General features: G+C 51.4%; 1 protein-coding gene across 1 annotated transcript in view; it reads left to right on the top strand.

Moving 5' to 3' along the window:
* Positions 1 to 4,705: 4,705 nt before the first annotated feature.
* The window catches only part of TMEM40 (transmembrane protein 40), a 29,044-nt gene continuing 21,811 nt past the window's right edge, over positions 4,706 to 11,938 (top strand). Inside the window, exons 1-2 of the mRNA XM_019537016.1 lie at positions 4,706 to 4,854; positions 5,067 to 5,110. The gene's annotated coding sequence lies outside the window, so the exon portion shown is untranslated. The remainder of the gene's footprint in view (positions 4,855 to 5,066; positions 5,111 to 11,938) is intronic.

Genomic DNA, 11,938 nt, shown 5'->3' with positions numbered 1-11,938 from the left:
GTTTGTAGTTTTATAACACCGGAGGACCGGGTGAGGCTATTTGGGGTTGGAGGAGGCCTTATAGGGGCTCCACGGTAGTGTGGGGACCCCGGCGGCAGACAGGGCATGGCATTTTGGGGTGCACTGGCCCCAGCCCCAGAGAGAGGGGGCAGCAAGAAGCCCCAGGGAGAGAGGGCAGCGAGGAGCCCCAGAGAGAGAGGGCAGTGAGGAGCCCCAGAGAGAGAGGGGGTGGTGAGGAGCCTCACTGAGAGGAGGCAGCAGAGCACCAGGAAGGCACAGGACGAGACAAGGTGGTGGAAGCCCAGGGAAGCCAAAGAGGGGACCAAGTTACAGCAAGGTGCAGGTCAAAACCACGTCAGTACCATCTGTGAGGCTTGGGCTGTAGGGGAGGAAAGGAGCCACAGATAGCGCCCCCTAGCACCGGGGCAAAAAAATAAAATGGGCAGCCTCCCGCTAACACCCATCAATTAACCAAGATCAAGGCTTGGCAGGGCAGAAGGCAGGCGGTTGGCCCACGACAGGAGGGCAGAGTCACCGATAGAAAGACTCTTGTAGAGGTACTCCTGTCACAGAACCCTAAGGAACACAAGCTCCATAAGGTACTTCAAAGTGGCGCACCTTCATCTGACCCCTCATTTGATAAGGGTTAATTTGTCACGGGATTTGCTACTTTAAATGTGCTCTGCAGCCATGCATGTGTGTTATAGCATGGCTGTAGAGTACTTTCAGGGGGGCCAATTGTGTGACAAATGTAACTTCTTTCTGTGCCCACAGTTAAAGTTCCTACTATCCAGGGCAGTCCACCACTGCCCTGGATTTCTTGCTCTCTAAATCAGTAAAACCTGTTTGCTTCAATTTACTGAGTAAGTTTCTACCTGAAACCAACACACACCTTTTAAGGATCAAGGCCAGACAATAGGACTTACAAGCTGTGCCACACTGGGTGTGGTATCGAGCTGTCTTATGCTACTAATGACTCTAGGCTTACTTGTGCCTCCTGATTGTGCAGTATCCCTTAGCTACTTGATACACGAGGCGAATGCATGGGAAACACCACCTGTCTGAGCACAGTTTGCTCTACCCAACATGTGCCCAGTTGCATGGGCTGACACAGGGGAGGCAATGGCCTTATTTCCTCACTATCCTGGCTGAAGTGACTGGGGAAAGCAGGCTGTCTCAGACACTGTCTACCCTCATCCCCACTTGGGTTGCTCAGCCCTCAGCAGAGTGAAACACTCCCTGGGGACAGTGTGAGCAGCTTGTGGGCATTGCAGATTCTAGTCCACATGCTTGGGACAGATATCTGTCACTCACACACCAGCCTGTTTAGGGAAATAGAAACACTTGGTACGAACACTGTTTTCCACAACAAAGCCATACTTTCATCCAAGCAGGGCAAGAGTAGAAGATCCCTGTGGGAAGCTACACATGCACATTCCACAGCAATAATACAAAGTCCCGAATTCCAAGCAGCCAAATATATAGATTAAAGCTCTGTGTCCCCACTAATCATTTCAGAGACTCTTGCCCATCCTTTTGCTACAGTTATTGTCACTCATTTAAGCTATGAGTTCACTGACGCCTGGGCTCTGAGTCCTGTGGCCTGGATCATCCATCCCTGTTGCTTCTGGGTTAGTCTGGACCTCCCAGATAAGTGCATAAACTCTTGTTCAAACCCTTTTGAGCAGCTCCCAGCATAGTTCCAGCTGCTCTCACTCTTAGGCCAAAAGTTAAAACTTGCTGTGCCACAACAGCATCTTCTCCAGCCCCTCCACCAAGCCTAGCACCCATGTCAACCCCTGGCCTTCTCTCCTCTTGGTTCTGAAGTGGGTGCAGGACGGAGCTGCAAGTGGCTTGTCTGGAAGGCATGAAGGGTGTGGAGGCTCCTGCCACTGCATGTACCATGAGAGGGCATGGGGGCACATACCCCCAGATCTGAGCACAGGGCAAGAGTGGGCTGCCACCATGGGCTGGGGCCAGGGTGGTGCTGGGCTCTTTCTGGTGGTGGGCTGGGCCAGGGCTGCAGTCAGGGTGAGTGGTGGTGGCACTGGGAGGGGGGCTATGGGAGGCACTCCAAAATTTTCCAGAGCCCCCCCAACCCCCTCTCTCAGTGCTGATGCCCACCCTGAGTGCAGCCTGGCTCAACCCCCTGGTGGGAAGAACCCGGTGCTGCCCTGGCCCCAGCCCACAGCAGCAGCCTTTCCTCACCTTGCATGTGGATCTGGGGCACACACCCCTCATGCTTCCCAGGGTGCACGTAACCCCCTGGACAAGCCACTCATGGCTTAGTCCTGTCCTCTGCCTTACCCTGGCTGAGCAGTGCCTGTGCCTGCCCACTCCCTACCTCACTGCGGGGGCCTTGATCTATCTCCTGCACGCCCTCTCCCTCCCCACACCACTCCCCCCACAACAGACTTACCAGCCAGTTGCTGCTCTCCCAGCCACTGGCCATGTGCATGCTGTGGCTGTGCACATACATGGGGCATTTATCAGCCACATTATTGGCTACATCAGGCAAAAAAAGCTGATTGCCAATACTGTCAATTTATGTTCCTTATATCTGTTTGATCTGATCTAATATGGGACCGATGTATCGGTGCACCTCTAGTAATTGTCCCCTCCAGTGAAAGTCGATTCACCAGGAAATGGCCCCTTGCCTTTGTCTGAGTATTGTGCTCTTTTCTGCCCAAGGGTTTTTTCATTTGCCAAATCTCCTTTAGTGTTCACATCCCAGAATGGAAGGGATAACAGTCCATAGAAGTGCCCTGCCCAACTCTGTAATCATAGCTTTGCAGAGCAGGCCTGTGCCACCTCATAAGAAATCACTGTGAATGGAGGCTGTCATGCAGATACTGGGTACCTTCCCAGTTATGGAAGCTGGTAGGTCAGGCATGATACAACATGACTACCTCACCTAACTAGTTATAGAAACATAGCATCATAGAAAATTAGGGTTGGAAGGGACCTCAGGAAGTCATCTAGTCCAACCCCTGCTCAAAGCAGGATCATCCCCAATTAGTTGCTGTAAGCATAATTTAAACCCTATATAATGATTCCCCAGAAGACATTTCAACCCCACCTGAAGCCTGCTTGAGGGTGTTCATTATCTCCAGGGATCCTGTTCTTCCCTGATAAAAAATCACAAATTTGCTGATAAAAATTGCAAATTCTCTGATAAGAAACCCCAAATCCATGATTAAAATGAAAGACCCCCCCCACAGTCCCCCTGGCCCTGCTGGTGCTCCTCCCCCCAACCCCCCCGGTCCTGATGGTATCCTTCACTCCCCCCGACAACTTCCTAGCCCTCCTCCTCGTCCTCACTCCCCTCCACAATCCCCTCAGACCTGCTGGTGCCCCTCACCCCCCACCCACAGGTTGTGCTTCCCCAACCCTGCCAGAGGGGGCCCCCAGCTGCCAGGGCTATGGGTTCAGGGACCTGGATCTACAGCCCCCTGCCCCTGGCAGGAGTTGGGGGCTCCTACAGCAGAGAGGAGTCCAGCTCCCTCCCTGCTGCCTGCCTGCTCTGGGCTCAGGTGGTGGGGAGGGGGGTGCTCCCCGCTGTGGTGTGCACTCCTCGGGGGCAGGGGGACCTGTGCCCCGAGATCTGTGCATGGGACAGGATCTGTGCACTGCCCGCTGCCGGCTCCTGCCCTGCTGCCCTTTCCCAGCACCTCCACAGCCCAGCATGTGCGACTGGCACTACAAAGAACAGCAGAACCACGCAGGAAGCTGCCTACTTCTGTGAGCTCTGCACTGCCCTGGCAGGCATCCCCTGTGTCCGCAGCTGCAGCAGGGGTGGCAGTGCGGGGTTGTGTGCAGGGGATGTGGGCAGTGTGGAGCCTGTAGCAGCAGGCAGATTCCTGAGTGCCTCCACTGTTCCCAGCAGCACCGGATTGCACATGCTGGGCTGTGGAGGCTCCTGGGGAGGGCAGCAGGCCAGGGGGCATGAGCCTGCTGTGGGTAGTATGCAGCCCCTGCCCCATGCACAGATCTGGAGGCAGGCATGGGTCCCCCCTGCCCCCCGGGAATGTGTGCAGTGGCAGGGAGCAGCCACACCTGCCCGAGCCCGCAGCAGACAACCCGCCCTACCCCCACCCCATGCACAGATCTGGGAGGTGCAGGTCCCCCCTGCCCCCCAGGAGTGTGCACAGCAGGGGGGAGCTGGTCCTGCCCCCCCAGATGAGCTGCCCACAGCCCCATTCTGCTTCCCATCAGGGTCCTGTGGCCACACATTGAGACCCAAGGCCCCAAGACCCAGGCACTGCCCAGCTGGGCAGTAGCTCCTGCCCCCCCGCAACTTACCTGTGGGAGATGCTCTCCAGGCTGCCTGGTGGCCACATGCATGTAAATGCACATGATGCCCCTGCCTGAGCCCTCCCCCTCTCCCTCCCAGCCCCCAGCAGGCCAGAACTCTGCCAGCCTGCAGGGGGCTTCTCGCAAAACGGCAAAACCTGCAGGTTTCTGCAGTAAAATGAGAAATCCACGGTTGCCTCTGGTAAAAGGTAAAATTTGCGGTTTATTCCATTTTTCCATGGGAAACAGAAAACCCAGATCCCTGGTTATTTCCTATTCATTCTCTCATTAACTGCAGGCTGGTGGTTTGTAAACTTCCTCTCCTTCTTCCTTGCACAAAGGCAACGATTCCCTCGTAGCTTAAGTTGCTCAACTAAAATTCAGATTGCATCACAATGGCCATGAGGGAAACAACAATCTCACGCTGCTTCCTCCGCAAGTTGCTCTGTATTCGTGTCTGGCTGAACGAGGGTCCCAGAGCACCGCAGGAGCTTCCCATGGAATAAGAAGACCCTAGGACGGATTGCATCTGAAACTTTCAACCTGACTGCTCTGTTTGAGGTAAAACTTCAGTATAAGGAGCTAACTCAGATATGAGGAAGAAATTTCTTCTGCTGTGAGTCAGGCAGCCTGGGGGAGCTGAACCACTTGTAAATAATGTTGTGGCTATGAAGGCTTGCCATGATCCAACCAGCACAGGACACATGATTTATGCACTCAGATACCTCGTCATTGCCTGTTCTGTCCCACTCACTTCCCTGCTTTTCCAACAGGATGGTTGTTCATTTTTGAAGCAGCTGTGCCAGTGGAAGAGAAGGTAAATGCCACTTATGCAGAGAACATGTTACATTATTATAGAGTCTTTGGGTCTGATCTTTTCTTCAGATGTTACGCACTTTTCTGGTTGTGATATATGAACCCTGTGGTTATTTATTACCTTCTAAAAATGCAATTACTTTAGCAGCAATATTTGTGGTTTATAAGACAGTGGTAGAAGGATTGGGCTGGTTCTTTTGGTCTCATCAGCTGAATCCTTCAAATATTTTATTTTAAATTATTCCTTGTTGCAAAGACACAATGTTTCTGAAGAAGTATAATGTGAAAGGCCTGTTCCTTACCTTAGCTTCATTCAGGTTGTAAATATGAGCTCTTATGGGTTGTGGTAAATCTACTTAATTTAAAACAAACTTTTTCTCTAGACTTTTTAAAGCAACAGTTCAGACAAATACAATGCAAAAAAAGATGATGGATGCAGACTGCTACAGGAGTGCTCTGTATTTGTTCACCTGTAAACAGATAGCTAATAGCTAGGGTTGCTGGCACTCAAAAACATTTACCATCATTCCTGGGTTTTATATGGTTTATGTATATCTGTAAGAGTCACAAGTTTTTTGTTGTGGTATTAAAGCCAAAATAGTAGATAAAAATAATTAATTTCAGGAGTCCTGAAATGGAATTGTTTCAGTTTTCATGCTGAAGCCATTTCCCCTGCACTGGCCAGATTGAATTTTGGGTTGAACAAAACATTCCCTTCAACCTGGAACTGGCTGGTTCATTTATTTTAGTTGGGGTTTTTGTTTGATTGTTTTTAAGAGCCAGGTACAAGTGGTCATTTTTCATATATTGATTTAAATCAGCCACACGTGGTCCCAAAATACGAAGTCAAAATGTTACTTTTGAAACTATCAGAACAAGACATTTAGAATTTTCTGACTTTCCTCCCCGTGTTTGGCTGAAACAAAACCTGTGTTGCTTTGGCAAATGAACTATTTCACGGAAAACTCGCACCTTTAAAACAAAAACAGTCTGCAAATGCCTTCCTCAGACAGCTGTTTGCATCTGCCCTAGAACAAACTAACATGAGATAAGAGGTTTGATTCACACAAGTGTTACTCTAAGATAATTTTAAGAAAGCCTTTGCTGCAATAACATTCTGATTTACTCCAGGGAAAGATAGTGCAGGCCTATCATTCATGTCATTCCCCAGTGAACAAATGTCACAGTTGAAATGTACATTACCATCAGTTTGTCATTATTTATTAAGAGGACTTTCAAACATGTACAGTAGAAAGTTATGTAGATCACTTGGATAATTATTGGTGCATGTAGGTAGTCTTCATTTGCTTAGGCTGTTATGTTATGATGGGTGGTGTGTGAGGCAAGAGGCCTGGGTGCTGCCTACAAGGGGGAGGGAGCTTCTCACTCTCCTAGCTCCTCTTCCTTCTCCACACAAGCTCCTTACATCTTCCCTGAAGTGGCTTTGTCTGTGGCTCCAGCAGCAGGGAGGGCAGAGCAGAGCAGCAGTGACAGTCTACAATGTAGGGGCAGCAGGCAGAGGTTCACTGCTGCAGTGAGGCAGACGTCACCTCCTTTTTGGCCACCGAATAGGTGTTTTTCGAATACTCAATGTGTATCAGCAGCAAAAAAGGTGGAGATATCTTTCCCCTTCCCTGCAGCAGCAAACTGCTACTCCTACACCATGCTGCACCACTGCCCAGGGTACAGTCCGCCTGTTATCGGGGCTGGCCCATCCTATACTGTGAAACCTGTGGCCACTCACCTCTCCACTCCCTGCTGCCACTGGCTTCACATCCAGCTGCTTACCAGCCTGTCCATACCCCGGTGCTGCCAGCAGCAGCTTCTTCGGGGCAGAGGGCCCCAAAAATTTGTGGGCTGGCCCTGGCTGTTATGTCTCTCTTTTGGTTGCTGTTTCAAAGCCCAAGAGTCATCTGCCCAAATCCCACAGATGCTCAGTGCCTAGCTCCCTTCAACTCCTTCGAAAATCCCAGCCTTAAACCAAAGGCTTTTTAAGGAGTGTGTCAAGGGAACCCACAACACATCCTTCCCTCTCTTCAGCTCTTCCCCTGGCATGTGTAATACGGTGGGACAGAGTGCTGTTCTTTTAAAGCTCCTGTTCTGAAATCCTAGCGAATACATCACTATACCTTTGACAGGGAGCAGTCCCAGAAACGTATTTCATGTTAGCTCCCCAACATATCAGCCACAATGAAGCAGTTCACTTATCGAGGCCTACAAATGAAGGAAGGGTGAAGGTAAATCAACTCTTGACAGCTAAGGAGGCTGAGGATGCCCCCTCTGCTTTTAAAGTTGTATATACTGTCCCATTTCTACACTATGAGATGGATTTACTAATACACATTGGCTGCCTTGTGCCTCTCAGATGCCACCAAGCAGCCATAAATGAAGAGTTATGGCTGTTTTGCATTACAGGAGTGCCACAAAGCAGATAAGCTTATGGGTGAACCTGGCCCTCTGTGTTTGCTAGGATTTATATATGGGTTCAAAACCTTCCTGCCTTCCTTTCAGACTCTAACCTTGCAGGATAGAGAATATGGCCCGTGAATGTTGTACAGAATTCAGTCAGTCATCAATAATGAATTAACTGTTTGTATTGCTCACTGTATGCAATTTCAAACTCACAGGCAGAATAGAAACATGGTTATTTCAACTAAGTTCATTCCTTTAGCCCTAAGGCTTTCAAAGCTGCAGATAGCATCCAATTCTGACTGGTACATATCCCCCCAGAGAAACGAGATTACTTTAAAAGAAAAGTATTCCAGGTTACAAGAATGTTAAAAGCATAGTGCTGTAGAAATACCAGTCCTGATCCTTCTTTTACTAGTCTCACTGTAGTGTCTCTCCACCCACTCCTGATTCACTTGGCTGTAAGCAAGGAGTCAAGTCCTGTGTACATAAAACATTATTTTAATTTCAAACATTAATGACTGCATGTGTTGATTAGCTGTTATCTAATCTAGTGCTCCTGAAAGTGTCAGTGTTGAAATCACTGGGGAACTGTAATTAAATATTTATGTCACAATGTGAAGTGAAAATACTTACCTGCCCAGGCCCAAGTTCAAGGCTCCATATTCACTCATCAGCAACTTGGATGTGTGAGTGAGGTGTAGTCTGTCCAAGTTTGTGGATGACACTAAATTGTGTGGTGAAGTGAACACACCAGAGGGTAGGGAACAACTGCCGATGGACCTGGACAGGTTGGAAACGTGGGCTGAACACAATAGGATGCAGTTCAACAAGGACAAATGCAGAGTGCTGCACCTAGGGCATAAAATATCCAGCACACCTACTGGCTGGGGAATGACCCTCTCAGCAGCCCAGAAGTAGAAAGGGATCTCCAAGTCATAGTGGACTGCAAGATGAACATGAGTTGTCAGTGTGACAAAATCATAAGCAAAGCTAATTGCACTTTATCATGCATTAGCAGGTGCATGATGAAGAAATCCAGGGAGTGTATACGTCCCTTCTGTGCGGCATTGGTCAGACTGCAGTTGGAGTACTGCATCAAATTTTGGTTGCTGTACTTTAAGAAGGATGTAGATAGCCTAGAGAGGGTCCAGAGAAGGGCCACTCAAATGGTTAAGGGTTTGCAGGTCAAGCCCTATGAAAACAGACTAGGGGACCTGAATCTCCTCAGCCTCCGCAAGAGAAGGCTGAGAGGTAATCTTGTGGCCACCTACAAATTCATTAGGGAGGTGCAGCAAGAAATCAGAGATGCTCTGTTCACCAGGGCCCTTCCTGGGGTAACAAGGAACAACGGTCATAATCTGACAGAGAGCAGATTTAGGCTGCACATCGGGAAAAACTTCTTCAAGGTAAGGGTGGCCAGAATCTGGAATGGGCTCCCAAGGGAAGTGGTGCTCTCCCCTACCTTGGGGGTCTTCAAAAGAAAGCTGGATAGGCATCTGGCTGGGGTCATCTGACCCTAGCACTCTTTCCTGCCCAGGACTGGGGGTCAGACTCAATGGTCTGATGAGGTTCCTTCTGACCCTAGCATCTATGAATCTGTGAATATTTTGCCTGTAGCCATTGTAACCCTAAAACAAATGAGAAATGCTTGCCCTGCCTTCTCTGTACTATAGTAAATGTTGACAGTATCATTCCCTTCATGATCCATGGGTAGCCCTGCAAGCTGACAGAACTGTTCCTGCATGGGGGGGAGGGAATAACTTAAAGTATTTCTCGTAACACGTCCATGAGATACCTCAGTAGTGATTCAGACTTAGCCCCTAAACAAAGTTAAAGAGATTATTTGACCAAAGCTAAAAAGTGAACCAATGGCTAATTAGGAATTGAAACTGAGGGCTTCATGACCCCCAATGCCTTTTACATTAATCTAGGGAAAACAAAGAACCCAGAAAATAGGATAAAAATATAACCCTGTACTCTGGTTCCAAGGAAAGGACAAATTTTCAGATATTTCAGAGGGCTGACACACTAGAGCAGTGATGCTAAACCTTTTTGCTCTGTGGGTGGGATAGGCAGGGCCAAGTCTGTCCTTGGGCCAGATACAAATAGTGGACCCAATCTGGTGGGCATGGCGGAGCCCAATCTGGCCATGAGAAGAGGGCTGGGGGACAGCTTGGCCCCAACGCAGGCATGCAGGGGGAGGAGACGTGGCCCAGGCCCAGGCCCAGCCCAGCTACATGGGAGGGAGGGGGCATGGCTCAGCCTCAATCCTGCCATGTGAGGCTTGGGAATTAGTCAGAATGGGAGGGGTGGCAGTATTAATTGCCATGGCTTCCCCGCTGCCAAACATCATGACCCGTGGGTAGCCCTGCAAGCTGAATGCTACGGCTCCGTGGGCCAGATTTGGCCCATAGGCCAGGAGTTGAGCACCCTTGCTCTAAAGTTTAGGGCCAAGATCCAGAATGACCTGGACAGCCTGGACTAATGGTCTACAGTCAGCCAGATGAAATTCAACAAGGTCAACTGCAAAATCCTGCACTCAGGATGGAATAACTGTATGCATATATACAGGCTGGGGAATGTCTGGCTAGGCTGCAGTACCGCAGAAAAGGACCTGGGGTTTACAGGAAACAGTTAAGCTGAATAGGAGCCAACAGTGTGCTCTTGTTGCAAAAGGCTAGAGACAGACATTCAAAAAGTGTGAGCCTGAATTGATTCAGTCTTTGCAAGTTAGTCTAACCTGCAGAGTGAATTGGTTTGCAAGTGGATAGATGTTCAGCACATGCCTGCAGTGGCTCAAGTCAGAAGCCCCAGGGTGCCAGAGCAGCCATTGATGCGTAGGGCATGCACACAGGGTGCACATGCACCCCTTGAGTTTGGCAGTGCATCCTAGGCAAAAAGCACTGCCAACACTGCTAGTGGTGCCTGCAGGTGGTCGTCACTCACCCCCCCACTTGCCGTGGACACCGCCGGGAGCATCTGCAGGTGGTCCCCAATCACCTCTGGCCACTGCTGCCACTGCCATTGCCAACTGCTGCTCACCAATCCCCACCCTGCTGTGGCTGCCTGTGGGAGCTGCTCACTTGCCACTTCCATGCCCCTGCCGCCGACACCTGTGGGCAGTAGCCATGCCTCCCTAACCTCTGGGGGCACACAATGTTCATTAGAGCAGCCCTCCCTTTCACAGGGAAACTGAGGTGGGGGAGGCATGGGAGGGACTCTTCCTCCTCCTCAGCACCAGGGGGAACTCTTCCTCCTCCCCTCTCTTCCCCACCACTGTGGGGCTGGGAGGTCCCTGTTTGGTGCTGGGCGGGGGCTCTTCTCCCTCCTCCTCCCCCCCTGCAGTGGGGTGGGGTGGGGAGCTCTGTGAGGCTTCCTGGCCCCTGAGGGTGCCTCTTCCCCCTGCTTCTCCCCCATTGCTGTGGGGTGGAGACGTAGGGCTGTATAGGATGTTGCCCAGCCCAAGGGGACTCTTTCCCCCACTCCTCCCCTCCCAGGGCAGGGGCAGGCTCTGTTCCATGCTGGGGGGAACTCTTCCCCCTCCTCCTCCCAGAGGGGCAGCAGGATCATGGAGCTCAGCTGGGTAGGGTGTGGGTGTGTGGCGTCTGAGGTGGGGGGTGTAGGGACCCCCACACATGACCCCCATGGCATGTAGCCCGCACTGCCTGGCAGCGGCAGCAGATGAGGAGGTCAGGGTGCTCGTGTCCAGTGCAGGCATGGCTCCAGCCAGCGCTGTGCGGGGGAAGGGAGTGGAGCCTGCCTTATCCCTGAACCTGCAGCTCCAGCAGGCACAGCGGGGGAAGCCCTGCACTGGAGCCAGCTGCTTCCCCTGCTCCCTACTGTGCACCTTTCACTGTGCTGGGAGTGGAGGGATCCCTGACCCTGCTTTGCAGAGGAGTCCAGCATGGGGTTTCCCCTGTGTGAGTGCAGAGCTGCAGGCGCACAGCGTGGAGCAGCTAGGCAGACTGCTCTCCTCACCCCCAGCATTGTGCTGGCTGCCTTTATCACAGCTCTGTGCTATGCCTTCAGCTCTGCACTCATGGAGGGGAAGTCCTGCACTACACTCCCCATCCTTTCTCACCACCCCACACACCCACACCCTGCCAGCTGCGCTCCACACTCCTGCTGCCCCTCTGCAGAGAGACGGAGAAGGGGGAAGATTTCCCCCCAGCATGGTACAGAGCCTGCTCCTGCCCCCTCAACCCCTTCTGGGGCCGGGCAGCATCACATGGAGCCCCCCCTCCCAGCCCTGCAGCAGCTGGGAAAAAGGGGAAGAGGAGGAAGAGCCCTCATTCAGCACCTCACAGAGTCCGCCTCCCCACCCTGAGAGGAGGAAGAGGAGGAGGAGGAAGAGTCCCCCCAGCACAGAACAGAGCCCCCCCACCCCCGCAGGACAACCAAACCAGCATGGCCCCGT

The sequence above is a fragment of the Crocodylus porosus genome, unplaced genomic scaffold (assembly GCF_001723895.1).
Source record: "Crocodylus porosus isolate Cpor-Errol unplaced genomic scaffold, CroPor_comp1, whole genome shotgun sequence".
In the NCBI taxonomy this organism is placed as follows: Eukaryota; Metazoa; Chordata; order Crocodylia; family Crocodylidae; genus Crocodylus; species Crocodylus porosus.
The sequence above is the reverse complement of the archived record's forward strand: the minus strand, read 5'-3'. Positions and strand labels throughout refer to the sequence as shown.